We start from the raw sequence: 27,875 nt of genomic DNA, 5'->3' as shown, positions 1-27,875 counted from the left end.
CTTGACTGTTTAAACTTTAGCACCGTAGCTGATTTTATCAAGTCAAAATAACTTTATACTTTTCTTGTCTAAGTAACCCTTGAAACCACATAACAAAGCACTCCAGGTCAGAATATATATGAGAAGGAGAGAAACGCCGATTTTCCCGCACACGTTTTGGTTTTGGAGAGCCTGGATAGCTCAGTCGGTAGAGCATCAGACTTTTAATCTGAGGGTCCAGGGTTCAAGTCCCTGTTCAGGCGTGTGTCTTTTAGAAATCAAGACGTTTCACTTATTTATGATTTGAACATTACGTAGATTTCATACTCTAAAAAAATTATTGGATTAATGATGTAACTTTATGTCTTAAGGATAGAATTAAGTATGATCTAATGATGTCTTGCCGCCTCAAACTTTAGCAGCCTAGAGAATTTCATTAAGACAAGATAAAAATTACACTTTTCTCTTCTTCTGAAAGTAGACTTTAAAAGCATATACATTATAACAGTGCTATAGCTCAAAATATAAATGATGATAACACCATCGATTTTCTTGCATATTTTTGTGTTTTATAGAGCCTGGATAGTTTAGTGGGTAGAGTATCACATGAGTCTTTTGAAAAAACAATCTATCACTTATCTATGACTGAAACTCTCTTTGAAACTAAGGTAAATAGTTGATAGAGCATCACACTTTCGATCTGAGGGTACCTGTTCAGGTGTAAGTCTTTTGAAAAACAACCTATCACTTATCCATGACTGAAACTCTCTTTGAAACTAAGAACTAGTCCATGCTTTTAAGATTTCCTGGATGTCAGAACAAAATTTAAACTTTATGCCTTAAAAAAGAAAAATGTATGATTTAACAATGTCTTGACTGTTTAAACTTTAGCACCGTAGCTGATTTTATCAAGTCAAAATAACTTTATACTTTTCTTGTCTAAGTAACCCTTGAAACCACATAACAAAGCACTCCAGGTCAGAATATATATGAGAAGGAGAGAAACGCCGATTTTCCCGCACACGTTTTGGTTTTGGAGAGCCTGGACTGCTCAGCTGGTAGAGCATCAGACTTTTAATCTGAGGGTCCAGGGTTCAAGTCCCTGTTCAGGCGTGTGTCTTTTAGAAATCAAGACGTTTCACTTATTTATGATTTGAACATTACGTAGATTTCATACTCTAAAAAAATTATTGGATTAATGATGTAACTTTATGTCTTAAGGATAGAATTAAGTATGATCTAATGATGTCTTGCCGCCTCAAACTTTAGCAGCCTAGAGAATTTCATTAAGACAAGATGAAATTACACTTTTCTCTTCTTCTGAAAGTAGACTTTAAAAGCATATACATTATAACAGCGCTATAGCTCAAAATATAAATGATGATAACACCATCGATTTTCTTGCATATTTTTGTGTTTTATAGAGCCTGGATAGTTTAGTGGGTAGAGTATCACATGAGTCTTTTGAAAAAACAATCTATCACTTATCTATGACTGAAACTCTCTTTGAAACTAAGGTAAATAGTTGATAGAGCATCACACTTTCGATCTGAGGGTACCTGTTCAGGTGTAAGTCTTTTGAAAAACAACCTATCACTTATCCATGACTGAAACTCTCTTTGAAACTAAGAACTAGTCCATGCTTTTAAGATTTCCTGGATGTCAGAACAAAATTTAAACTTTATGCCTTAAAAAAGAAAAATGTATGATCTAACAATGTCTTGACTGTTTAAACTTTAGCACCGTAGCTGATTTTATCAAGTCAAAATAACTTTATACTTTTCTTGTCTAAGTAACCCTTGAAACCACATAACAAAGCACTCCAGGTCAGAATATATATGAGAAGGAGAGAAACGCCGATTTTCCCGCACACGTTTTGGTTTTGGAGAGCCTGGATAGCTCAGTCGGTAGAGCATCAGACTTTTAATCTGAGGGTCCATGGTTCAAGTCCCTGTTCAGGCACGTGTCTTCTAGAAATCAAGATGTTTCACTTATTTATGATTTGAACATTACGTAGATTTCATACTCTAAAAAAATTATTGGATTAATGATGTAACTTTATGTCTTAAGGATAGAATTAAGTATGATCTAATGATGTCTTGCCGCCTCAAACTTTAGCAGCCTAAAGAATTTCATTAAGACAAGATGAAATTACACTTTTCTCTTCTTCTGAAAGTAGACTTTAAAAGCATATACATTATAACAGTGCTATAGCTCAAAATATAAATGATGATAACACCATCGATTTTCTTGCATATTTTTGTGTTTTATAGAGCCTGGATAGTTTAGTGGGTAGAGTATCACATGAGTCTTTTGAAAAAACAATCTATCACTTGTCTATGACTGAAACTCTCTATGAAACTAAGGTAAATAGTTGATAGAGCATCACACTTTCGATCTGAGGGTACCTGTTCAGGTGTAAGTCTTTTGAAAAACAACCTATCACTTATCCATGACTGAAACTCTCTTTGAAACTAAGAACTAGTCCATGCTTTTAAGATTTCCTGGATGTCAGAACAAAATTTAAACTTTATGCCTTAAAAAAGAAAAATGTATGATCTAACAATGTCTTGACTGTTTAAACTTTAGCACCGTAGCTGATTTTATCAAGTCAAAATAACTTTATACTTTTCTTGTCTAAGTAACCCTTGAAACCACATAACAAAGCACTCCAGGTCAGAATATATATGAGAAGGAGAGAAACGCCGATTTTCCCGCACACGTTTTGGTTTTGGAGAGCCTGGATAGCTCAGTCGGTAGAGCATCAGACTTTTAATCTGAGGGTCCAGGGTTCAAGTCCCTGTTCAGGCGCATGTCTTTTAGAAATCAAGACGTTTCACTTATTTATGATTTGAACATTACGTAGATTTCATACTCTAAAAAAATTATTGGATTAATGATGTAACTTTATGTCTTAAGGATAGAATTAAGTATGATCTAATGATGTCTTGCCGCCTCAAACTTTAGCAGCCTAAAGAATTTCATTAAGACAAGATGAAATTACACTTTTCTCTTCTTCTGAAAGTAGACTTTAAAAGCATATACATTATAACAGTGCTATAGCTCAAAATATAAATGATGATAACACCATCGATTTTCTTGCATATTTTTGTGTTTTATAGAGCCTGGATAGTTTAGTGGGTAGAGTATCACATGAGTCTTTTGAAAAAACAATCTATCACTTATCTATGACTGAAACTCTCTTTGAAACTAAGGTAAATAGTTGATAGAGCATCACACTTTCGATCTGAGGGTACCTGTTCAGGTGTAAGTCTTTTGAAAAACAACCTATCACTTATCCATGACTGAAACTCTCTTTGAAACTAAGAACTAGTCCATGCTTTTAAGATTTCCTGGATGTCAGAACAAAATTTAAACTTTATGCCTTAAAAAAGAAAAATGTATGATCTAACAATGTCTTGACTGTTTAAACTTTAGCACCGTAGCTGATTTTATCAAGTCAAAATAACTTTATACTTTTCTTGTCTAAGTAACCCTTGAAACCACATAACAAAGCACTCCAGGTCAGAATATATATGAGAAGGAGAGAAACGCCGATTTTCCCGCACACGTTTTGGTTTTGGAGAGCCTGGATAGCTCAGTCGGTAGAGCATCAGACTTTTAATCTGAGGGTCCATGGTTCAAGTCCCTGTTCAGGCACGTGTCTTCTAGAAATCAAGACGTTTCACTTATTTATGATTTGAACATTACGTAGATTTCATACTCTAAAAAAATTATTGGATTAATGATGTAACTTTATGTCTTAAGGATAGAATTAAGTATGATCTAATGATGTCTTGCCGCCTCAAACTTTAGCAGCAGAGAGAATTTCATTAAGACAGGATGAAATTACACTTTTCTCTTCTTCTGAAAGTAGACTTTAAAAGCATATACATTATAACAGCGCTATAGCTCAAAATATAAATGATGATAACACCATCGATTTTCTTGCATATTTTTGTGTTTTATAGAGCCTGGATAGTTTAGTGGGTAGAGTATCACATGAGTCTTTTGAAAAAACAATCTATCACTTATCTATGACTGAAACTCTCTTTGAAACTAAGGTAAATAGTTGATAGAGCATCACACTTTCGATCTGAGGGTACCTGTTCAGGTGTAAGTCTTTTGAAAAACAACCTATCACTTATCCATGACTGAAACTCTCTTTGAAACTAAGAACTAGTCCATGCTTTTAAGATTTCCTGGATGTCAGAACAAAATTTAAACTTTATGCCTTAAAAAAGAAAAATGTATGATCTAACAATGTCTTGACTGTTTAAACTTTAGCACCGTAGCTGATTTTATCAAGTCAAAATAACTTTATACTTTTCTTGTCTAAGTAACCCTTGAAACCACATAACAAAGCACTCCAGGTCAGAATATATATGAGAAGGAGAGAAACGCCGATTTTCCCGCACACGTTATGGTTTTGGAGAGCCTGGATAGCTCAGTCGGTAGAGCATCAGACTTTTAATCTGAGGGTCCAGGTTTCAAGTCCCTGTTCAGGCGTGTGTCTTTTAGAAATCAAGAAGTTTCACTTATTTATGATTTGAACATTACGTAGATTTCATACTCTAAAAAAATTATTGGATTAATGATGTAACTTTATGTCTTAAGGATAGAATTAAGTATGATCTAATGATGTCTTGCCGCCTCAAACTTTAGCAGCCTAGAGAATTTCATTAAGACAAGATGAAATTACACTTTTCTCTTCTTCTGAAAGTAGACTTTAAAAGCATATACATTATAACAGTGCTATAGCTCAAAATATAAATGATGATAACACCATCGATTTTCTTGCATATTTTTGTGTTTTATAGAGCCTGGATAGTTTAGTGGGTAGAGTATCACATGAGTCTTTTGAAAAAACAATCTATCACTTATCTATGACTGAAACTCTCTTTAAAACTAAGGTAAATAGTTGATAGAGCATCACACTTTCGATCTGAGGGTACCTGTTCAGGTGTAAGTCTTTTGAAAAACAACCTATCACTTATCCATGACTGAAACTCTCTTTGAAACTAAGAACTAGTCCATGCTTTTAAGATTTCCTGGATGTCAGAACAAAATTTAAACTTTATGCCTTAAAAAAGAAAAATGTATGATCTAACAATGTCTTGACTGTTTAAACTTTAGCACCGTAGCTGATTTTATCAAGTCAAAATAACTTTATACTTTTCTTGTCTAAGTAACCCTTGAAACCACATAACAAAGCACTCCAGGTCAGAATATATATGAGAAGGAGAGAAACGCCGATTTTCCCGCACACGTTTTGGTTTTGGAGAGCCTGGATAGCTCAGTCGGTAGAGCATCAGACTTTTAATCTGAGGGTCCAGGGTTCAAGTCCCTGTTCAGGCGTGTGTCTTTTAGAAATCAAGAAGTTTAACTTATTTATGATTTGAACATTACGTAGATTTCATACTCTAAAAAAATTATTGGGTTAATGATGTAACTTTATGTCTTAAGGATAGAATTAAGTATGATCTAATGATGTCTTGCCGCCTCAAACTTTAGCAGCCTAGAGAATTTCATTAAGACAAGATGAAATTACACTTTTCTCTTCTTCTGAAAGTAGACTTTAAAAACATATACATTATAACAGTGCTATAGCTCAAAATATAAATGATGATAACACCATCGATTTTCTTGCATATTTTTGTGTTTTATAGAGCCTGGATAGTTTAGTGGGTAGAGTATCACATGAGTCTTTTGAAAAAACAATCTATCACTTATCTATGACTGAAACTCTCTTTGAAACTAAGGTAAATAGTTGATAGAGCATCACACTTTCGATCTGAGGGTACCTGTTCAGGTGTAAGTCTTTTGAAAAACAACCTATCACTTATCCATGACTGAAACTCTCTTTGAAACTAAGAACTAGTCCATGCTTTTAAGATTTCCTGGATGTCAGAACAAAATTTAAACTTTATGCCTTAAAAAAGAAAAATGTATGATCTAACAATGTCTTGACTGTTTAAACTTTAGCACCGTAGCTGATTTTATCAAGTCAAAATAACTTTATACTTTTCTTGTCTAAGTAACCCTTGAAACCACATAACAAAGCACTCCAGGTCAGAATATATATGAGAAGGAGAGAAACGCCGATTTTCCCGCACACGTTTTAGTTTTGGAGAGCCTGGATAGCTCAGTCGGTAGAGCATCAGACTTTTAATCTGAGGGTCCAGCGTTCAAGTCCCTGTTCAGGCGTGTGTCTTTTAGAAATCAAGACGTTTCACTTATTTATGATTTGAACATTACGTAGATTTCATACTCTAAAAAAATTATTGGATTAATGATGTAACTTTATGTCTTAAGGATAGAATTAAGTATGATCTAATGATGTCTTGCCGCCTCAAACTTTAGCAGCCTAGAGAATTTCATTAAGACAAGATGAAATTACACTTTTCTCTTCTTCTGAAAGTAGACTTTAAAAGCATATACATTATAACAGTGCTATAGCTCAAAATATAAATGATGATAACACCATCGATTTTCTTGCATATTTTTGTGTTTTATAGAGCCTGGATAGTTTAGTGGGTAGAGTATCACATGAGTCTTTTGAAAAAACAATCTATCACTTATCTATGACTGAAACTCTCTTTGAAACTAAGGTAAATAGTTGATAGAGCATCACACTTTCGATCTGAGGGTACCTGTTCAGGTGTAAGTCTTTTGAAAAACAACCTATCACTTATCCATGACTGAAACTCTCTTTGAAACTAAGAACTAGTCCATGCTTTTAAGATTTCCTGGATGTCAGAACAAAATTTAAACTTTATGCCTTAAAAAAGAAAAATGTATGATCTAACAATGTCTTGACTGTTTAAACTTTAGCACCGTAGCTGATTTTATCAAGTCAAAATAACTTTATACTTTTCTTGTCTAAGTAACCCTTGAAACCACATAACAAAGCACTCCAGGTCAGAATATATATGAGAAGGAGAGAAACGCCGATTTTCCCGCACACTTCTTGGTTTTGGAGAGCCTGGATAGCTCAGTCGGTAGAGCATCAGACTTTTAATCTGAGGGTCCAGGGTTCAAGTCCCTGTTCAGGCGTGTGTCTTTTAGAAATCAAGACGTTTCACTTATTTATGATTTGAACATTACGTAGATTTCATACTCTAAAAAAATTATTGGATTAATGATGTAACTTTATGTCTTAATGATAGAATTAAGTATGATCTAATGATGTCTTGCCGCCTCAAACTTTAGCAGCAGAGAGAATTTCATTAAGACAGGATGAAATTACACTTTTCTCTTCTTCTGAAAGTAGACTTTAAAAGCATATACATTATAACAGCGCTATAGCTCAAAATATAAATGATGATAACACCATCGATTTTCTTGCATATTTTTGTGTTTTATAGAGCCTGGATAGTTTAGTGGGTAGAGTATCACATGAGTCTTTTGAAAAAACAATCTATCACTTATCTATGACTGAAACTCTCTTTGAAACTAAGGTAAATAGTTGATAGAGCATCACACTTTCGATCTGAGGGTACCTGTTCAGGTGTAAGTCTTTTGAAAAACAACCTATCACTTATCCATGACTGAAACTCTCTTTGAAACTAAGAACTAGTCCATGCTTTTAAGATTTCCTGGATGTCAGAACAAAATTTAAACTTTATGCCTTAAAAAAGAAAAATGTATGATCTAACAATGTCTTGACTGTTTAAACTTTAGCACCGTAGCTGATTTTATCAAGTCAAAATAACTTTATACTTTTCTTGTCTAAGTAACCCTTGAAACCACATAACAAAGCACTCCAGGTCAGAATATATATGAGAAGGAGAGAAACGCCGATTTTCCCGCACACGTTATGGTTTTGGAGAGCCTGGATAGCTCAGTCGGTAGAGCATCAGACTTTTAATCTGAGGGTCCAGGTTTCAAGTCCCTGTTCAGGCGTGTGTCTTTTAGAAATCAAGAAGTTTCACTTATTTATGATTTGAACATTACGTAGATTTCATACTCTAAAAAAATTATTGGATTAATGATGTAACTTTATGTCTTAAGGATAGAATTAAGTATGATCTAATGATGTCTTGCCGCCTCAAACTTTAGCAGCCTAGAGAATTTCATTAAGACAAGATGAAATTACACTTTTCTCTTCTTCTGAAAGTAGACTTTAAAAGCATATACATTATAACAGTGCTATAGCTCAAAATATAAATGATGATAACACCATCGATTTTCTTGCATATTTTTGTGTTTTATAGAGCCTGGATAGTTTAGTGGGTAGAGTATCACATGAGTCTTTTGAAAAAACAATCTATCACTTATCTATGACTGAAACTCTCTTTAAAACTAAGGTAAATAGTTGATAGAGCATCACACTTTCGATCTGAGGGTACCTGTTCAGGTGTAAGTCTTTTGAAAAACAACCTATCACTTATCCATGACTGAAACTCTCTTTGAAACTAAGAACTAGTCCATGCTTTTAAGATTTCCTGGATGTCAGAACAAAATTTAAACTTTATGCCTTAAAAAAGAAAAATGTATGATCTAACAATGTCTTGACTGTTTAAACTTTAGCACCGTAGCTGATTTTATCAAGTCAAAATAACTTTATACTTTTCTTGTCTAAGTAACCCTTGAAACCACATAACAAAGCACTCCAGGTCAGAATATATATGAGAAGGAGAGAAACGCCGATTTTCCCGCACACGTTTTAGTTTTGGAGAGCCTGGATAGCTCAGTCGGTAGAGCATCAGACTTTTAATCTGAGGGTCCAGCGTTCAAGTCCCTGTTCAGGCGTGTGTCTTTTAGAAATCAAGACGTTTCACTTATTTATGATTTGAACATTACGTAGATTTCATACTCTAAAAAAATTATTGGATTAATGATGTAACTTTATGTCTTAAGGATAGAATTAAGTATGATCTAATGATGTCTTGCCGCCTCAAACTTTAGCAGCAGAGAGAATTTCATTAAGACAAGATGAAATTACACTTTTCTCTTCTTCTGAAAGTAGACTTTAAAAGCATATACATTATAACAGCGCTATAGCTCAAAATATAAATGATGATAACACCATCGATTTTCTTGCATATTTTTGTGTTTTATAGAGCCTGGATAGTTTAGTGGGTAGAGTATCACATGAGTCTTTTGAAAAAACAATCTATCACTTATCTATGACTGAAACTCTCTTTGAAACTAAGGTAAATAGTTGATAGAGCATCACACTTTCGATCTGAGGGTACCTGTTCAGGTGTAAGTCTTTTGAAAAACAACCTATCACTTATCCATGACTGAAACTCTCTTTGAAACTAAGAACTAGTCCATGCTTTTAAGATTTCCTGGATGTCAGAACAAAATTTAAACTTTATGCCTTAAAAAAGAAAAATGTATGATCTAACAATGTCTTGACTGTTTAAACTTTAGCACCGTAGCTGATTTTATCAAGTCAAAATAACTTTATACTTTTCTTGTCTAAGTAACCCTTGAAACCACATAACAAAGCACTCCAGGTCAGAATATATATGAGAAGGAGAGAAACGCCGATTTTCCCGCACACGTTTTGGTTTTGGAGAGCCTGGATAGCTCAGTCGGTAGAGCATCAGACTTTTAATCTGAGGGTCCAGGGTTCAAGTCCCTGTACAGGCGTGTGTCTTTTAGAAATCAAGAAGTTTCACTTATTTATGATTTGAACATTACGTAGATTTCATACTCTAAAAAAATTATTGGATTAATGATGTAACTTTATGTCTTAAGGATAGAATTAAGTATGATCTAATGATGTCTTGCCGCCTCAAACTTTAGCAGCCTAGAGAATTTCATTAAGACAAGATGAAATTACACTTTTCTCTTCTTCTGAAAGTAGACTTTAAAAGCATATACATTATAACAGTGCTATAGCTCAAAATATAAATGATGATAACACCATCGATTTTCTTGCATATTTTTGTGTTTTATAGAGCCTGGATAGTTTAGTGGGTAGAGTATCACATGAGTCTTTTGAAAAAACAATCTATCACTTATCTATGACTGAAACTCTCTTTAAAACTAAGGTAAATAGTTGATAGAGCATCACACTTTCGATCTGAGGGTACCTGTTCAGGTGTAAGTCTTTTGAAAAACAACCTATCACTTATCCATGACTGAAACTCTCTTTGAAACTAAGAACTAGTCCATGCTTTTAAGATTTCCTGGATGTCAGAACAAAATTTAAACTTTATGCCTTAAAAAAGAAAAATGTATGATCTAACAATGTCTTGACTGTTTAAACTTTAGCACCGTAGCTGATTTTATCAAGTCAAAATAACTTTATACTTTTCTTGTCTAAGTAACCCTTGAAACCACATAACAAAGCACTCCAGGTCAGAATATATATGAGAAGGAGAGAAACGCCGATTTTCCCGCACACGTTTTGGTTTTGGAGAGCCTGGATAGCTCAGTCGGTAGAGCATCAGACTTTTAATCTGAGGGTCCAGGGTTCAAGTCCCTGTTCAGGCGTGTGTCTTTTAGAAATCAAGAAGTTTCACTTATTTATGATTTGAACATTACGTAGATTTCATACTCTAAAAAAATTATTGGGTTAATGATGTAACTTTATGTCTTAAGGATAGAATTAAGTATGATCTAATGATGTCTTGCCGCCTCAAACTTCAGCAGCCTAGAGAATTTCATTAAGACAAGATGAAATTACACTTTTCTCTTCTTCTGAAAGTAGACTTTAAAAGCATATACATTATAACAGTGCTATAGCTCAAAATATAAATGATGATAACACCATCGATTTTCTTGCATATTTTTGTGTTTTATAGAGCCTGGATAGTTTAGTGGGTAGAGTATCACATGAGTCTTTTGAAAAAACAATCTATCACTTATCTATGACTGAAACTCTCTTTGAAACTAAGGTAAATAGTTGATAGAGCATCACACTTTCGATCTGAGGGTACCTGTTCAGGTGTAAGTCTTTTGAAAAACAACCTATCACTTATCCATGACTGAAACTCTCTTTGAAACTAAGAACTAGTCCATGCTTTTAAGATTTCCTGGATGTCAGAACAAAATTTAAACTTTATGCCTTAAAAAAGAAAAATGTATGATCTAACAATGTCTTGACTGTTTAAACTTTAGCACCGTAGCTGATTTTATCAAGTCAAAATAACTTTATACTTTTCTTGTCTAAGTAACCCTTGAAACCACATAACAAAGCACTCCAGGTCAGAATATATATGAGAAGGAGAGAAACGCCGATTTTCCCACACACGTTTTGGTTTTGGAGAGCCTGGATAGCTCAGTCGGTAGAGCATCAGACTTTTAATCTGAGGGTCCAGCGTTCAAGTCCCTGTTCAGGCGTGTGTCTTTTAGAAATCAAGACGTTTCACTTATTTATGATTTGAACATTACGTAGATTTCATACTCTAAAAAAATTATTGGATTAATGATGTAACTTTATGTCTTAAGGATAGAATTAAGTATGATCTAATGATGTCTTGCCGCCTCAAACTTTAGCAGCAGAGAGAATTTCATTAAGACAAGATGAAATTACACTTTTCTCTTCTTCTGAAAGTAGACTTTAAAAGCATATACATTATAACAGCGCTATAGCTCAAAATATAAATGATGATAACACCATCGATTTTCTTGCATATTTTTGTGTTTTATAGAGCCTGGATAGTTTAGTGGGTAGAGTATCACATGAGTCTTTTGAAAAAACAATCTATCACTTATCTATGACTGAAATTCTCTTTGAAACTAAGGTAAATAGTTGATAGAGCATCACACTTTCGATCTGAGGGTACCTGTTCAGGTGTAAGTCTTTTGAAAAACAACCTATCACTTATCCATGACTGAAACTCTCTTTGAAACTAAGAACTAGTCCATGCTTTTAAGATTTCCTGGATGTCAGAACAAAATTTAAACTTTATGCCTTAAAAAAGAAAAATGTATGATCTAACAATGTCTTGACTGTTTAAACTTTAGCACCGTAGCTGATTTTATCAAGTCAAAATAACTTTATACTTTTCTTGTCTAAGTAATCCTTGAAACCACATAACAAAGCACTCCAGGTCAGAATATATATGAGAAGGAGAGAAACGCCGATTTTCCCGCACACGTTTTGGTTTTGGAGAGCCTGGATAGCTCAGTCGGTAGAGCATCAGACTTTTAATCTGAGGGTCCAGGGTTCAAGTCCCTGTTCAGGCGTGTGTCTTTTAGAAATCAAGAAGTTTCACTTATTTATGATTTGAACATTACGTAGATTTCATACTCTAAAAAAATTATTGGATTAATGATGTAACTTTATGTCTTAAGGATAGAATTAAGTATGATCTAATGATGTCTTGCCGCCTCAAACTTTAGCAGCCTAGAGAATTTCATTAAGACAAGATGAAATTACACTTTTCTCTTCTTCTGAAAGTAGACTTTAAAAGCATATACATTATAACAGTGCTATAGCTCAAAATATAAATGATGATAACACCATCGATTTTCTTGCATATTTTTGTGTTTTATAGAGCCTGGATAGTTTAGTGGGTAGAGTATCACATGAGTCTTTTGAAAAAACAATCTATCACTTATCTATGACTGAAACTCTCTTTAAAACTAAGGTAAATAGTTGATAGAGCATCACACTTTCGATCTGAGGGTACCTGTTCAGGTGTAAGTCTTTTGAAAAACAACCTATCACTTATCCATGACTGAAACTCTCTTTGAAACTAAGAACTAGTCCATGCTTTTAAGATTTCCTGGATGTCAGAACAAAATTTAAACTTTATGCCTTAAAAAAGAAAAATGTATGATCTAACAATGTCTTGACTGTTTAAACTTTAGCACCGTAGCTGATTTTATCAAGTCAAAATAACTTTATACTTTTCTTGTCTAAGTAACCCTTGAAACCACATAACAAAGCACTCCAGGTCAGAATATATATGAGAAGGAGAGAAACGCCGATTTTCCCGCACACGTTTTTGTTTTGGAAAGCCTGGATAGCTCAGTCGGTAGAGCATCAGACTTTTAATCTGAGGGTCCAGGGTTCAAGTCCCTGTTCAGGCGCGTGTCTTTTAGAAATCAAGACGTTTCACTTATTTATGATTTGAACATTACGTAGATTTCATACTCTAAAAAAATTATTGGATTAATGATGTAACTTTATGTCTTAAGGATAGAATTAAGTATGATCTAATGATGTCTTGCCGCCTCAAACTTTAGCAGCCTAGAGAATTTCATTAAGACAAGATGAAATTACACTTTTCTCTTCTTCTGAAAGTAGACTTTAAAAGCATATACATTATAACAGTGCTATAGCTCAAAATATAAATGATGATAACACCATCGATTTTCTTGCATATTTTTGTGTTTTATAGAGCCTGGATAGTTTAGTGGGTAGAGTATCACATGAGTCTTTTGAAAAAACAATCTATCACTTATCTATGACTGAAACTCTCTTTGAAACTAAGGTAAATAGTTGATAGAGCATCACACTTTCGATCTGAGGGTACCTGTTCAGGTGTAAGTCTTTTGAAAAACAACCTATCACTTATCCATGACTGAAACTCTCTTTGAAACTAAGAACTAGTCCATGCTTTTAAGATTTCCTGGATGTCAGAACAAAATTTAAACTTTATGCCTTAAAAAAGAAAAATGTATGATCTAACAATGTATTGACTGTTTAAACTTTAGCACCGTAGCTGATTTTATCAAGTCAAAATAACTTTATACTTTTCTTGTCTAAGTAACCCTTGAAACCACATAACAAAGCACTCCAGGTCAGAATATATATGAGAAGGAGAGAAACGCCGATTTTCCCGCACACGTTTTGGTTTTGGAGAGCCTGGATAGCTCAGTCGGTAGAGCATCAGACTTTTAATCTGAGGGTCCAGCGTTCAAGTCCCTGTTCAGGCGTGTGTCTTTTAGAAATCAAGACGTTTCACTTATTTATGATTTGAACATTACGTAGATTTCATACTCTAAAAAAATTATTGGATTAATGATGTAACTTTATGTCTTAAGGATAGAATTAAGTATGATCTAATGATGTCTTGCCGCCTCAAACTTTAGCAGCAGAGAGAATTTCATTAAGACAAGATGAAATTACACTTTTCTCTTCTTCTGAAAGTAGACTTTAAAAGCATATACATTATAACAGCGCTATAGCTCAAAATATAAATGATGATAACACCATCGATTTTCTTGCATATTTTTGTGTTTTATAGAGCCTGGATAGTTTAGTGGGTAGAGTATCACATGAGTCTTTTGAAAAAACAATCTATCACTTATCTATGACTGAAACTCTCTTTGAAACTAAGGTAAATAGTTGATAGAGCATCACACTTTCGATCTGAGGGTACCTGTTCAGGTGTAAGTCTTTTGAAAAACAACCTATCACTTATCCATGACTGAAACTCTCTTTGAAACTAAGAACTAGTCCATGCTTTTAAGATTTCCTGGATGTCAGAACAAAATTTAAACTTTATGCCTTAAAAAAGAAAAATGTATGATCTAACAATGTCTTGACTGTTTAAACTTTAGCACCGTAGCTGATTTTATCAAGTCAAAATAACTTTATACTTTTCTTGTCTAAGTAACCCTTGAAACCACATAACAAAGCACTCCAGGTCAGAATATATATGAGAAGGAGAGAAACGCCGATTTTCCCGCACACGTTTTGGTTTTGGTTTTGGTTTTGGAAAGCCTGGATAGCTCAGTCGGTAGAGCATCAGACTTTTAATCTGAGGGTCCAGGGTTCAAGTCCCTGTTCAGGCGCGTGTCTTTTAGAAATCAAGACGTTTCACTTATTTATGATTTGAACATTACGTAGATTTCATACTCTAAAAAAATTATTGGATTAATGATGTAACTTTATGTCTTAAGGATAGAATTAAGTATGATCTAATGATGTCTTGCCGCCTCAAACTTTAGCAGCCTAGAGAATTTCATTAAGACAAGATGAAATTACACTTTTCTCTTCTTCTGAAAGTAGACTTTAAAAGCATATACATTATAACAGTGCTATAGCTCAAAATATAAATGATGATAACACCATCGATTTTCTTGCATATTTTTGTGTTTTATAGAGCCTGGATAGTTTAGTGGGTAGAGTATCACATGAGTCTTTTGAAAAAACAATCTATCACTTATCTATGACTGAAACTCTCTTTGAAACTAAGGTAAATAGTTGATAGAGCATCACACTTTCGATCTGAGGGTACCTGTTCAGGTGTAAGTCTTTTGAAAAACAACCTATCACTTATCCATGACTGAAACTCTCTTTGAAACTAAGAACTAGTCCATGCTTTTAAGATTTCCTGGATGTCAGAACAAAATTTAAACTTTATGCCTTAAAAAAGAAAAATGTATGATCTAACAATGTCTTGACTGTGAAAACTTTAGCACCGTAGCTGATTTTATCAAGTCAAAATAACTTTATACTTTTCTTGTCTAAGTAACCCTTGAAACCACATAACAAAGCACTCCAGGTCAGAATATATATGAGAAGGAGAGAAACGCCGATTTTCCCGCACACGTTTTGGTTTTGGAAAGCCTGGATAGCTCAGTCGGTAGAGCATCAGACTTTTAATCTGAGGGTCCAGGGTTCAAGTCCCTGTTCAGGCGCGTGTCTTTTAGAAATCAAGACGTTTCACTTATTTATGATTTGAACATTACGTAGATTTCATACTCTAAAAAAATTATTGGATTAATGATGTAACTTTATGTCTTAAGGATAGAATTAAGTATGATCTAATGATGTCTTGCCGCCTCAAACTTTAGCAGCCTAGAGAATTTCATTAAGACAAGATGAAATTACACTTTTCTCTTCTTCTGAAAGTAGACTTTAAAAGCATATACATTATAACAGTGCTATAGCTCAAAATATAAATGATGATAACACCATCGATTTTCTTGCATATTTTTGTGTTTTATAGAGCCTGGATAGTTTAGTGGGTAGAGTATCACATGAGTCTTTTGAAAAAACAATCTATCACTTATCTATGACTGAAACTCTCTTTGAAACTAAGGTAAATAGTTGATAGAGCATCACACTTTCGATCTGAGGGTACCTGTTCAGGTGTAAGTCTTTTGAAAAACAACCTATCACTTATCCATGACTGAAACTCTCTTTGAAACTAAGAACTAGTCCATGCTTTTAAGATTTCCTGGATGTCAGAACAAAATTTAAACTTTATGCCTTAAAAAAGAAAAATGTATGATCTAACAATGTCTTGACTGTTTAAACTTTAGCACCGTAGCTGATTTTATCAAGTCAAAATAACTTTATACTTTTCTTGTCTAAGTAACCCTTGAAACCACATAACAAAGCACTCCAGGTCAGAATATATATGAGAAGGAGAGAAACGCCGATTTTCCCGCACACGTTTTGGTTTTGGAGAGCCTGGATAGCTCAGTCGGTAGAGCATCAGACTTTTAATCTGAGGGTCCAGCGTTCAAGTCCCTGTTCAGGCGTGTGTCTTTTAGAAATCAAGACGTTTCACTTATTTATGATTTGAACATTACGTAGATTTCATACTCTAAAAAAATTATTGGATTAATGATGTAACTTTATGTCTTAAGGATAGAATTAAGTATGATCTAATGATGTCTTGCCGCCTCAAACTTTAGCAGCAGAGAGAATTTCATTAAGACAAGATGAAATTACACTTTTCTCTTCTTCTGAAAGTAGACTTTAAAAGCATATACATTATAACAGCGCTATAGCTCAAAATATAAATGATGATAACACCATCGATTTTCTTGCATATTTTTGTGTTTTATAGAGCCTGGATAGTTTAGTGGGTAGAGTATCACATGAGTCTTTTGAAAAAACAATCTATCACTTATCTATGACTGAAACTCTCTTTGAAACTAAGGTAAATAGTTGATAGAGCATCACACTTTCGATCTGAGGGTACCTGTTCAGGTGTAAGTCTTTTGAAAAACAACCTATCACTTATCCATGACTGAAACTCTCTTTGAAACTAAGAACTAGTCCATGCTTTTAAGATTTCCTGGATGTCAGAACAAAATTTAAACTTTATGCCTTAAAAAAGAAAAATGTATGATCTAACAATGTCTTGACTGTTTAAACTTTAGCACCGTAGCTGATTTTATCAAGTCAAAATAACTTTATACTTTTCTTGTCTAAGTAACCCTTGAAACCACATAACAAAGCACTCCAGGTCAGAATATATATGAGAAGGAGAGAAACGCCGATTTTCCCGCACACGTTTTGGTTTTGGTTTTGGTTTTGGAAAGCCTGGATAGCTCAGTCGGTAGAGCATCAGACTTTTAATCTGAGGGTCCAGGGTTCAAGTCCCTGTTCAGGCGCGTGTCTTTTAGAAATCAAGACGTTTCACTTATTTATGATTTGAACATTACGTAGATTTCATACTCTAAAAAAATTATTGGATTAATGATGTAACTTTATGTCTTAAGGATAGAATTAAGTATGATCTAATGATGTCTTGCCGCCTCAAACTTTAGCAGCCTAGAGAATTTCATTAAGACAAGATGAAATTACACTTTTCTCTTCTTCTGAAAGTAGACTTTAAAAGCATATACATTATAACAGTGCTATAGCTCAAAATATAAATGATGATAACACCATCGATTTTCTTGCATATTTTTGTGTTTTATAGAGCCTGGATAGTTTAGTGGGTAGAGTATCACATGAGTCTTTTGAAAAAACAATCTATCACTTATCTATGACTGAAACTCTCTTTGAAACTAAGGTAAATAGTTGATAGAGCATCACACTTTCGATCTGAGGGTACCTGTTCAGGTGTAAGTCTTTTGAAAAACAACCTATCACTTATCCATGACTGAAACTCTCTTTGAAACTAAGAACTAGTCCATGCTTTTAAGATTTCCTGGATGTCAGAACAAAATTTAAACTTTATGCCTTAAAAAAGAAAAATGTATGATCTAACAATGTCTTGACTGTGAAAACTTTAGCACCGTAGCTGATTTTATCAAGTCAAAATAACTTTATACTTTTCTTGTCTAAGTAACCCTTGAAACCACATAACAAAGCACTCCAGGTCAGAATATATATGAGAAGGAGAGAAACGCCGATTTTCCCGCACACGTTTTGGTTTTGGAAAGCCTGGATAGCTCAGTCGGTAGAGCATCAGACTTTTAATCTGAGGGTCCAGGGTTCAAGTCCCTGTTCAGGCGCGTGTCTTTTAGAAATCAAGACGTTTCACTTATTTATGATTTGAACATTACGTAGATTTCATACTCTAAAAAAATTATTGGATTAATGATGTAACTTTATGTCTTAAGGATAGAATTAAGTATGATCTAATGATGTCTTGCCGCCTCAAACTTTAGCAGCCTAGAGAATTTCATTAAGACAAGATGAAATTACACTTTTCTCTTCTTCTGAAAGTAGACTTTAAAAGCATATACATTATAACAGTGCTATAGCTCAAAATATAAATGATGATAACACCATCGATTTTCTTGCATATTTTTGTGTTTTATAGAGCCTGGATAGTTTAGTGGATAGAGTATCACATGAGTCTTTTGAAAAAACAATCTATCACTTATCTATGACTGAAACTCTCTTTGAAACTAAGGTAAATAGTTGATAGAGCATCACACTTTCGATCTGAGGGTACCTGTTCAGGTGTAAGTCTTTTGAAAAACAACCTATCACTTATCCATGACTGAAACTCTCTTTGAAACTAAGAACTAGTCCATGCTTTTAAGATTTCCTGGATGTCAGAACAAAATTTAAACTTTATGCCTTAAAAAAGAAAAATGTATGATCTAACAATGTCTTGACTGTTTAAACTTTAGCACCGTAGCTGATTTTATCAAGTCAAAATAACTTTATACTTTTCTTGTCTAAGTAACCCTTGAAACCACATAACAAAGCACTCCAGGTCAGAATATATATGAGAAGGAGAGAAACGCCGATTTTCCCGCACACGTTTTGGTTTTGGAGAGCCTGATAGCTCAGTTGGTAGAGCATCAGACTTTTAATCTGAGGGTCCAGCGTTCAAGTCCCTGTTCAGGCGTGTGTCTTTTAGAAATCAAGACGTTTCACTTATTTATGATTTGAACATTACGTAGATTTCATACTCTAAAAAAATTATTGGATTAATGATGTAACTTTATGTCTTAAGGATAGAATTAAGTATGATCTAATGATGTCTTGCCGCCTCAAACTTTAGCAGCCTAGAGAATTTCATTAAGACAAGATGAAATTACACTTTTCTCTTCTTCTGAAAGTAGACTTTAAAAGCATATACATTATAACAGTGCTATAGCTCAAAATATAAATGATGATAACACCATCGATTTTCTTGCATATTTTTGTGTTTTATAGAGCCTGGATAGTTTAGTGGGTAGAGTATCACATGAGTCTTTTGAAAAAACAATCTATCACTTATCTATGACTGAAACTCTCTTTGAAACTAAGGTAAATAGTTGATAGAGCATCACACTTTCGATCTGAGGGTACCTGTTCAGGTGTAAGTCTTTTGAAAAACAACCTATCACTTATCCATGACTGAAACTCTCTTTGAAACTAAGAACTAGTCCATGCTTTTAAGATTTCCTGGATGTCAGAACAAAATTTAAACTTTATGCCTTAAAAAAGAAAAATGTATGATCTAACAATGTCTTGACTGTTTAAACTTTAGCACCGTAGCTGATTTTATCAAGTCAAAATAACTTTATACTTTTCTTGTCTAAGTAACCCTTGAAACCACATAACAAAGCACTCCAGGTCAGAATATATATGAGAAGGAGAGAAACGCCGATTTTCCCGCACACGTTTTGGTTTTGGAGAGCCTGGATAGCTCAGTCGGTAGAGCATCAGACTTTTAATCTGAGGGTCCAGCGTTCAAGTCCCTGTTCAGGCGTGTGTCTTTTAGAAATCAAGACGTTTCACTTATTTATGATTTGAACATTACGTAGATTTCATACTCTAAAAAAATTATTGGATTAATGATGTAACTTTATGTCTTAAGGATAGAATTAAGTATGATCTAATGATGTCTTGCCGCCTCAAACTTTAGCAGCAGAGAGAATTTCATTAAGACAAGATGAAATTACACTTTTCTCTTCTTCTGAAAGTAGACTTTAAAAGCATATACATTATAACAGCGCTATAGCTCAAAATATAAATGATGATAACACCATCGATTTTCTTGCATATTTTTGTGTTTTATAGAGCCTGGATAGTTTAGTGGGTAGAGTATCACATGAGTCTTTTGAAAAAACAATCTATCACTTATCTATGACTGAAACTCTCTTTGAAACTAAGGTAAATAGTTGATAGAGCATCACACTTTCGATCTGAGGGTACCTGTTCAGGTGTAAGTCTTTTGAAAAACAACCTATCACTTATCCATGACTGAAACTCTCTTTGAAACTAAGAACTAGTCCATGCTTTTAAGATTTCCTGGATGTCAGAACAAAATTTAAACTTTATGCCTTAAAAAAGAAAAATGTATGATCTAACAATGTCTTGACTGTTTAAACTTTAGCACCGTAGCTGATTTTATCAAGTCAAAATAACTTTATACTTTTCTTGTCTAAGTAACCCTTGAAACCACATAACAAAGCACTCCAGGTCAGAATATATATGAGAAGGAGAGAAACGCCGATTTTCCCGCACACGTTTTGGTTTTGGTTTTGGTTTTGGTTTTGGTTTTGGAAAGCCTGGATAGCTCAGTCGGTAGAGCATCAGACTTTTAATCTGAGGGTCCAGGGTTCAAGTCCCTGTTCAGGCGCGTGTCTTTTAGAAATCAAGACGTTTCACTTATTTATGATTTGAACATTACGTAGATTTCATACTCTAAAAAAATTATTGGATTAATGATGTAACTTTATGTCTTAAGGATAGAATTAAGTATGATCTAATGATGTCTTGCCGCCTCAAACTTTAGCAGCCTAGAGAATTTCATTAAGACAAGATGAAATTACACTTTTCTCTTCTTCTGAAAGTAGACTTTAAAAGCATATACATTATAACAGTGCTATAGCTCAAAATATAAATGATGATAACACCATCGATTTTCTTGCATATTTTTGTGTTTTATAGAGCCTGGATAGTTTAGTGGGTAGAGTATCACATGAGTCTTTTGAAAAAACAATCTATCACTTATCTATGACTGAAACTCTCTTTGAAACTAAGGTAAATAGTTGATAGAGCATCACACTTTCGATCTGAGGGTACCTGTTCAGGTGTAAGTCTTTTGAAAAACAACCTATCACTTATCCATGACTGAAACTCTCTTTGAAACTAAGAACTAGTCCATGCTTTTAAGATTTCCTGGATGTCAGAACAAAATTTAAACTTTATGCCTTAAAAAAGAAAAATGTATGATCTAACAATGTCTTGACTGTGAAAACTTTAGCACCGTAGCTGATTTTATCAAGTCAAAATAACTTTATACTTTTCTTGTCTAAGTAACCCTTGAAACCACATAACAAAGCACTCCAGGTCAGAATATATATGAGAAGGAGAGAAACGCCGATTTTCCCGCACACGTTTTGGTTTTGGAAAGCCTGGATAGCTCAGTCGGTAGAGCATCAGACTTTTAATCTGAGGGTCCAGGGTTCAAGTCCCTGTTCAGGCGCGTGTCTTTTAGAAATCAAGACGTTTCACTTATTTATGATTTGAACATTACGTAGATTTCATACTCTAAAAAAATTATTGGATTAATGATGTAACTTTATGTCTTAAGGATAGAATTAAGTATGATCTAATGATGTCTTGCCGCCTCAAACTTTAGCAGCCTAGAGAATTTCATTAAGACAAGATGAAATTACACTTTTCTCTTCTTCTGAAAGTAGACTTTAAAAGCATATACATTATAACAGTGCTATAGCTCAAAATATAAATGATGATAACACCATCGATTTTCTTGCATATTTTTGTGTTTTATAGAGCCTGGATAGTTTAGTGGGTAGAGTATCACATGAGTCTTTTGAAAAAACAATCTATCACTTATCTATGACTGAAACTCTCTTTGAAACTAAGGTAAATAGTTGATAGAGCATCACACTTTCGATCTGAGGGTACCTGTTCAGGTGTAAGTCTTTTGAAAAACAACCTATCACTTATCCATGACTGAAACTCTCTTTGAAACTAAGAACTAGTCCATGCTTTTAAGATTTCCTGGATGTCAGAACAAAATTTAAACTTTATGCCTTAAAAAAGAAAAATGTATGATCTAACAATGTCTTGACTGTTTAAACTTTAGCACCGTAGCTGATTTTATCAAGTCAAAATAACTTTATACTTTTCTTGTCTAAGTAACCCTTGAAACCACATAACAAAGCACTCCAGGTCAGAATATATATGAGAAGGAGAGAAACGCCGATTTTCCCGCACACGTTTTGGTTTTGGAGAGCCTGGATAGCTCAGTTGGTAGAGCATCAGACTTTTAATCTGAGGGTCCAGCGTTCAAGTCCCTGTTCAGGCGTGTGTCTTTTAGAAATCAAGACGTTTCACTTATTTATGATTTGAACATTACGTAGATTTCATACTCTAAAAAAATTATTGGATTAATGATGTAACTTTATGTCTTAAGGATAGAATTAAGTATGATCTAATGATGTCTTGCCGCCTCAAACTTTAGCAGCCTAGAGAATTTCATTAAGACAAGATGAAATTACACTTTTCTCTTCTTCTGAAAGTAGACTTTAAAAGCATATACATTATAACAGTGCTATAGCTCAAAATATAAATGATGATAACACCATCGATTTTCTTGCATATTTTTGTGTTTTATAGAGCCTGGATAGTTTAGTGGGTAGAGTATCACATGAGTCTTTTGAAAAAACAATCTATCACTTATCTATGACTGAAACTCTCTTTAAAACTAAGGTAAATAGTTGATAGAGCATCACACTTTCGATCTGAGGGTACCTGTTCAGGTGTAAGTCTTTTGAAAAACAACCTATCACTTATCCATGACTGAAACTCTCTTTGAAACTAAGAACTAGTCCATGCTTTTAAGATTTCCTGGATGTCAGAACAAAATTTAAACTTTATGCCTTAAAAAAGAAAAATGTATGATCTAACAATGTCTTGACTGTTTAAACTTTAGCACCGTAGCTGATTTTATCAAGTCAAAATAACTTTATACTTTTCTTGTCTAAGTAACCCTTGAAACCACATAACAAAGCACTCCAGGTCAGAATATATATGAGAAGGAGAGAAACGCCGATTTTCCCGCACACGTTTTGGTTTTGGAAAGCCTGGATAGCTCAGTCGGTAGAGCATCAGACTTTTAATCTGAGGGTCCAGGGTTCAAGTCCCTGTTCAGGCGCGTGTCTTTTAGAAATCAAGACGTTTCACTTATTTATGATTTGAACATTACGTAGATTTCATACTCTAAAAAAATTATTGGATTAATGATGTAACTTTATGTCTTAAGGATAGAATTAAGTATGATCTAATGATGTCTTGCCGCCTCAAACTTTAGCAGCCTAGAGAATTTCATTAAGACAAGATGAAATTACACTTTTCTCTTCTTCTGAAAGTAGACTTTAAAAGCATATACATTATAACAGTGCTATAGCTCAAAATATAAATGATGATAACACCATCGATTTTCTTGCATATTTTTGTGTTTTATAGAGCCTGGATAGTTTAGTGGGTAGAGTATCACATGAGTCTTTTGAAAAAACAATCTATCACTTATCTATGACTGAAACTCTCTTTGAAACTAAGGTAAATAGTTGATAGAGCATCACACTTTCGATCTGAGGGTACCTGTTCAGGTGTAAGTCTTTTGAAAAACAACCTATCACTTATCCATGACTGAAACTCTCTTTGAAACTAAGAACTAGTCCATGCTTTTAAGATTTCCTGGATGTCAGAACAAAATTTAAACTTTATGCCTTAAAAAAGAAAAATGTATGATCTAACAATGTCTTGACTGTTTAAACTTTAGCACCGTAGCTGATTTTATCAAGTCAAAATAACTTTATACTTTTCTTGTCTAAGTAACCCTTGAAACCACATAACAAAGCACTCCAGGTCAGAATATATATGAGAAGGAGAGAAACGCCGATTTTCCCGCACACGTTTTGGTTTTGGAGAGCCTGGATAGCTCAGTTGGTAGAGCATCAGACTTTTAATCTGAGGGTCCAGCGTTCAAGTCCCTGTTCAGGCGTGTGTCTTTTAGAAATCAAGACGTTTCACTTATTTATGATTTGAACATTACGTAGATTTCATACTCTAAAAAAATTATTGGATTAATGATGTAACTTTATGTCTTAAGGATAGAATTAAGTATGATCTAATGATGTCTTGCCGCCTCAAACTTTAGCAGCCTAGAGAATTTCATTAAGACAAGATGAAATTACACTTTTCTCTTCTTCTGAAAGTAGACTTTAAAAGCATATACATTATAACAGTGCTATAGCTCAAAATATAAATGATGATAACACCATCGATTTTCTTGCATATTTTTGTGTTTTATAGAGCCTGGATAGTTTAGTGGGTAGAGTATCACATGAGTCTTTTGAAAAAACAATCTATCACTTATCTATGACTGAAACTCTCTTTAAAACTAAGGTAAATAGTTGATAGAGCATCACACTTTCGATCTGAGGGTACCTGTTCAGGTGTAAGTCTTTTGAAAAACAACCTATCACTTATCCATGACTGAAACTCTCTTTGAAACTAAGAACTAGTCCATGCTTTTAAGATTTCCTGGATGTCAGAACAAAATTTAAACTTTATGCCTTAAAAAAGAAAAATGTATGATCTAACAATGTCTTGACTGTTTAAACTTTAGCACCGTAGCTGATTTTATCAAGTCAAAATAACTTTATACTTTTCTTGTCTAAGTAACCCTTGAAACCACATAACAAAGCACTCCAGGTCAGAATATATATGAGAAGGAGAGAAACGCCGATTTTCCCGCACACGTTTTTGTTTTGGAAAGCCTGGATAGCTCAGTCGGTAGAGCATCAGACTTTTAATCTGAGGGTCCAGGGTTCAAGTCCCTGTTCAGGCGCGTGTCTTTTAGAAATCAAGACGTTTCACTTATTTATGATTTGAACATTACGTAGATTTCATACTCTAAAAAAATTATTGGATTAATGATGTAACTTTATGTCTTAAGGATAGAATTAAGTATGATCTAATGATGTCTTGCCGCCTCAAACTTTAGCAGCCTAGAGAATTTCATTAAGACAAGATGAAATTACACTTTTCTCTTCTTCTGAAAGTAGACTTTAAAAGCATATACATTATAACAGTGCTATAGCTCAAAATATAAATGATGATAACACCATCGATTTTCTTGCATATTTTTGTGTTTTATAGAGCCTGGATAGTTTAGTGGGTAGAGTATCACATGAGTCTTTTGAAAAAACAATCTATCACTTATCTATGACTGAAACTCTCTTTGAAACTAAGGTAAATAGTTGATAGAGCATCACACTTTCGATCTGAGGGTACCTGTTCAGGTGTAAGTCTTTTGAAAAACAACCTATCACTTATCCATGACTGAAACTCTCTTTGAAACTAAGAACTAGTCCATGCTTTTAAGATTTCCTGGATGTCAGAACAAAATTTAAACTTTATGCCTTAAAAAAGAAAAATGTATGATCTAACAATGTCTTGACTGTTTAAACTTTAGCACCGTAGCTGATTTTATCAAGTCAAAATAACTTTATACTTTTCTTGTCTAAGTAACCCTTGAAACCACATAACAAAGCACTCCAGGTCAGAATATATATGAGAAGGAGAGAAACGCCGATTTTCCCGCACACGTTTTGGTTTTGGAGAGCCTGGATAGCTCAGTCGGTAGAGCATCAGACTTTTAATCTGAGGGTCCAGCGTTCAAGTCCCTGTTCAGGCGTGTGTCTTTTAGAAATCAAGACGTTTCACTTATTTATGATTTGAACATTACGTAGATTTCATACTCTAAAAAAATTATTGGATTAATGATGTAACTTTATGTCTTAAGGATAGAATTAAGTATGATCTAATGATGTCTTGCCGCCTCAAACTTTAGCAGCAGAGAGAATTTCATTAAGACAAGATGAAATTACACTTTTCTCTTCTTCTGAAAGTAGACTTTAAAAGCATATACATTATAACAGCGCTATAGCTCAAAATATAAATGATGATAACACCATCGATTTTCTTGCATATTTTTGTGTTTTATAGAGCCTGGATAGTTTAGTGGGTAGAGTATCACATGAGTCTTTTGAAAAAACAATCTATCACTTATCTATGACTGAAACTCTCTTTGAAACTAAGGTAAATAGTTGATAGAGCATCACACTTTCGATCTGAGGGTACCTGTTCAGGTGTAAGTCTTTTGAAAAACAACCTATCACTTATCCATGACTGAAACTCTCTTTGAAACTAAGAACTAGTCCATGCTTTTAAGATTTCCTGGATGTCAGAACAAAATTTAAACTTTATGCCTTAAAAAAGAAAAATGTATGATCTAACAATGTCTTGACTGTTTAAACTTTAGCACCGTAGCTGATTTTATCAAGTCAAAATAACTTTATACTTTTCTTGTCTAAGTAACCCTTGAAACCACATAACAAAGCACTCCAGGTCAGAACATATATGAGAAGGAGAGAAACGCCGATTTTCCCGCACACGTTTTGGTTTTGGTTTTGGTTTTGGAAAGCCTGGATACCTCAGTCGGTAGAGCATCAGACTTTTAATCTGAGGGTCCAGGGTTCAAGTCCCTGTTCAGGCGCGTGTCTTTTAGAAATCAAGACGTTTCACTTATTTATGATTTGAACATTACGTAGATTTCATACTCTAAAAAAATTATTGGATTAATGATGTAACTTTATGTCTTAAGGATAGAATTAAGTATGATCTAATGATGTCTTGCCGCCTCAAACTTTAGCAGCCTAGAGAATTTCATTAAGACAAGATGAAATTACACTTTTCTCTTCTTCTGAAAGTAGACTTTAAAAGCATATACATTATAACAGTGCTATAGCTCAAAATATAAATGATGATAACACCATCGATTTTCTTGCATATTTTTGTGTTTTATAGAGCCTGGATAGTTTAGTGGGTAGAGTATCACATGAGTCTTTTGAAAAAACAATCTATCACTTATCTATGACTGAAACTCTCTTTGAAACTAAGGTAAATAGTTGATAGAGCATCACACTTTCGATCTGAGGGTACCTGTTCAGGTGTAAGTCTTTTGAAAAACAACCTATCACTTATCCATGACTGAAACTCTCTTTGAAACTAAGAACTAGTCCATGCTTTTAAGATTTCCTGGATGTCAGAACAAAATTTAAACTTTATGCCTTAAAAAAGAAAAATGTATGATCTAACAATGTCTTGACTGTGAAAACTTTAGCACCGTAGCTGATTTTATCAAGTCAAAATAACTTTATACTTTTCTTGTCTAAGTAACCCTTGAAACCACATAACAAAGCACTCCAGGTCAGAATATATATGAGAAGGAGAGAAACGCCGATTTTCCCGCACACGTTTTGGTTTTGGAAAGCCTGGATAGCTCAGTCGGTAGAGCATCAGACTTTTAATCTGAGGGTCCAGGGTTCAAGTCCCTGTTCAGGCGCGTGTCTTTTAGAAATCAAGACGTTTCACTTATTTATGATTTGAACATTACGTAGATTTCATACTCTAAAAAAATTATTGGATTAATGATGTAACTTTATGTCTTAAGGATAGAATTAAGTATGATCTAATGATGTCTTGCCGCCTCAAACTTTAGCAGCCTAGAGAATTTCATTAAGACAAGATGAAATGACACTTTTCTCTTCTTCTGAAAGTAGACTTTAAAAGCATATACATTATAACAGTGCTATAGCTCAAAATATAAATGATGATAACACCATCGATTTTCTTGCATATTTTTGTGTTTTATAGAGCCTGGATAGTTTAGTGGGTAGAGTATCACATGAGTCTTTTGAAAAAACAATCTATCACTTATCTATGACTGAAACTCTCTTTAAAACTAAGG

General features: G+C 34.0%; 24 non-coding genes across 24 annotated transcripts; all 24 read left to right on the top strand.

The window, feature by feature from the left end:
- Window positions 1-169: 169 nt before the first annotated feature.
- TRNAK-UUU (transfer RNA lysine (anticodon UUU)) lies at window positions 170-242 on the top strand. Its single transcript has one exon. It is a non-coding gene; the product is annotated as a tRNA-Lys (tRNA).
- Window positions 243-1,868: 1,626 nt separating this feature from the next.
- Window positions 1,869-1,941, top strand: TRNAK-UUU (transfer RNA lysine (anticodon UUU)). Its single transcript has one exon. It is a non-coding gene; the product is annotated as a tRNA-Lys (tRNA).
- A 776-nt stretch (window positions 1,942-2,717) lies between these two features.
- TRNAK-UUU (transfer RNA lysine (anticodon UUU)) lies at window positions 2,718-2,790 on the top strand. The gene has a single exon. It is a non-coding gene; the product is annotated as a tRNA-Lys (tRNA).
- Window positions 2,791-3,566: 776 nt separating this feature from the next.
- TRNAK-UUU (transfer RNA lysine (anticodon UUU)) lies at window positions 3,567-3,639 on the top strand. The gene has a single exon. It is a non-coding gene; the product is annotated as a tRNA-Lys (tRNA).
- Window positions 3,640-4,415: 776 nt separating this feature from the next.
- On the top strand, window positions 4,416-4,488 carry TRNAK-UUU (transfer RNA lysine (anticodon UUU)). The gene has a single exon. It is a non-coding gene; the product is annotated as a tRNA-Lys (tRNA).
- A 776-nt stretch (window positions 4,489-5,264) lies between these two features.
- Window positions 5,265-5,337, top strand: TRNAK-UUU (transfer RNA lysine (anticodon UUU)). The gene has a single exon. It is a non-coding gene; the product is annotated as a tRNA-Lys (tRNA).
- Window positions 5,338-6,962: 1,625 nt separating this feature from the next.
- TRNAK-UUU (transfer RNA lysine (anticodon UUU)) lies at window positions 6,963-7,035 on the top strand. Its single transcript has one exon. It is a non-coding gene; the product is annotated as a tRNA-Lys (tRNA).
- Window positions 7,036-7,811: 776 nt separating this feature from the next.
- TRNAK-UUU (transfer RNA lysine (anticodon UUU)) lies at window positions 7,812-7,884 on the top strand. Its single transcript has one exon. It is a non-coding gene; the product is annotated as a tRNA-Lys (tRNA).
- Window positions 7,885-9,509: 1,625 nt separating this feature from the next.
- On the top strand, window positions 9,510-9,582 carry TRNAK-UUU (transfer RNA lysine (anticodon UUU)). Its single transcript has one exon. It is a non-coding gene; the product is annotated as a tRNA-Lys (tRNA).
- A 776-nt stretch (window positions 9,583-10,358) lies between these two features.
- On the top strand, window positions 10,359-10,431 carry TRNAK-UUU (transfer RNA lysine (anticodon UUU)). The gene has a single exon. It is a non-coding gene; the product is annotated as a tRNA-Lys (tRNA).
- Window positions 10,432-12,056: 1,625 nt separating this feature from the next.
- On the top strand, window positions 12,057-12,129 carry TRNAK-UUU (transfer RNA lysine (anticodon UUU)). The gene has a single exon. It is a non-coding gene; the product is annotated as a tRNA-Lys (tRNA).
- Window positions 12,130-12,905: 776 nt separating this feature from the next.
- On the top strand, window positions 12,906-12,978 carry TRNAK-UUU (transfer RNA lysine (anticodon UUU)). The gene has a single exon. It is a non-coding gene; the product is annotated as a tRNA-Lys (tRNA).
- Window positions 12,979-14,615: 1,637 nt separating this feature from the next.
- Window positions 14,616-14,688, top strand: TRNAK-UUU (transfer RNA lysine (anticodon UUU)). Its single transcript has one exon. It is a non-coding gene; the product is annotated as a tRNA-Lys (tRNA).
- Window positions 14,689-15,464: 776 nt separating this feature from the next.
- On the top strand, window positions 15,465-15,537 carry TRNAK-UUU (transfer RNA lysine (anticodon UUU)). Its single transcript has one exon. It is a non-coding gene; the product is annotated as a tRNA-Lys (tRNA).
- Window positions 15,538-17,174: 1,637 nt separating this feature from the next.
- Window positions 17,175-17,247, top strand: TRNAK-UUU (transfer RNA lysine (anticodon UUU)). Its single transcript has one exon. It is a non-coding gene; the product is annotated as a tRNA-Lys (tRNA).
- Window positions 17,248-18,023: 776 nt separating this feature from the next.
- TRNAK-UUU (transfer RNA lysine (anticodon UUU)) lies at window positions 18,024-18,096 on the top strand. The gene has a single exon. It is a non-coding gene; the product is annotated as a tRNA-Lys (tRNA).
- Window positions 18,097-20,593: 2,497 nt separating this feature from the next.
- Window positions 20,594-20,666, top strand: TRNAK-UUU (transfer RNA lysine (anticodon UUU)). Its single transcript has one exon. It is a non-coding gene; the product is annotated as a tRNA-Lys (tRNA).
- Window positions 20,667-21,442: 776 nt separating this feature from the next.
- On the top strand, window positions 21,443-21,515 carry TRNAK-UUU (transfer RNA lysine (anticodon UUU)). The gene has a single exon. It is a non-coding gene; the product is annotated as a tRNA-Lys (tRNA).
- A 776-nt stretch (window positions 21,516-22,291) lies between these two features.
- On the top strand, window positions 22,292-22,364 carry TRNAK-UUU (transfer RNA lysine (anticodon UUU)). The gene has a single exon. It is a non-coding gene; the product is annotated as a tRNA-Lys (tRNA).
- Window positions 22,365-23,140: 776 nt separating this feature from the next.
- Window positions 23,141-23,213, top strand: TRNAK-UUU (transfer RNA lysine (anticodon UUU)). Its single transcript has one exon. It is a non-coding gene; the product is annotated as a tRNA-Lys (tRNA).
- A 776-nt stretch (window positions 23,214-23,989) lies between these two features.
- On the top strand, window positions 23,990-24,062 carry TRNAK-UUU (transfer RNA lysine (anticodon UUU)). Its single transcript has one exon. It is a non-coding gene; the product is annotated as a tRNA-Lys (tRNA).
- A 776-nt stretch (window positions 24,063-24,838) lies between these two features.
- On the top strand, window positions 24,839-24,911 carry TRNAK-UUU (transfer RNA lysine (anticodon UUU)). Its single transcript has one exon. It is a non-coding gene; the product is annotated as a tRNA-Lys (tRNA).
- Window positions 24,912-26,548: 1,637 nt separating this feature from the next.
- TRNAK-UUU (transfer RNA lysine (anticodon UUU)) lies at window positions 26,549-26,621 on the top strand. Its single transcript has one exon. It is a non-coding gene; the product is annotated as a tRNA-Lys (tRNA).
- A 776-nt stretch (window positions 26,622-27,397) lies between these two features.
- Window positions 27,398-27,470, top strand: TRNAK-UUU (transfer RNA lysine (anticodon UUU)). The gene has a single exon. It is a non-coding gene; the product is annotated as a tRNA-Lys (tRNA).
- The last annotated feature ends 405 nt before the right edge of the window (window positions 27,471-27,875 follow it).

The sequence above is a fragment of the Rhinoderma darwinii genome, chromosome 1 (genome assembly GCF_050947455.1).
Source record: "Rhinoderma darwinii isolate aRhiDar2 chromosome 1, aRhiDar2.hap1, whole genome shotgun sequence".
Taxonomy (NCBI): domain Eukaryota; kingdom Metazoa; phylum Chordata; class Amphibia; order Anura; family Rhinodermatidae; genus Rhinoderma; species Rhinoderma darwinii.
Note: the sequence above shows the minus strand (reverse complement) of the source record. Positions and strands in the feature narration are given on the sequence as shown.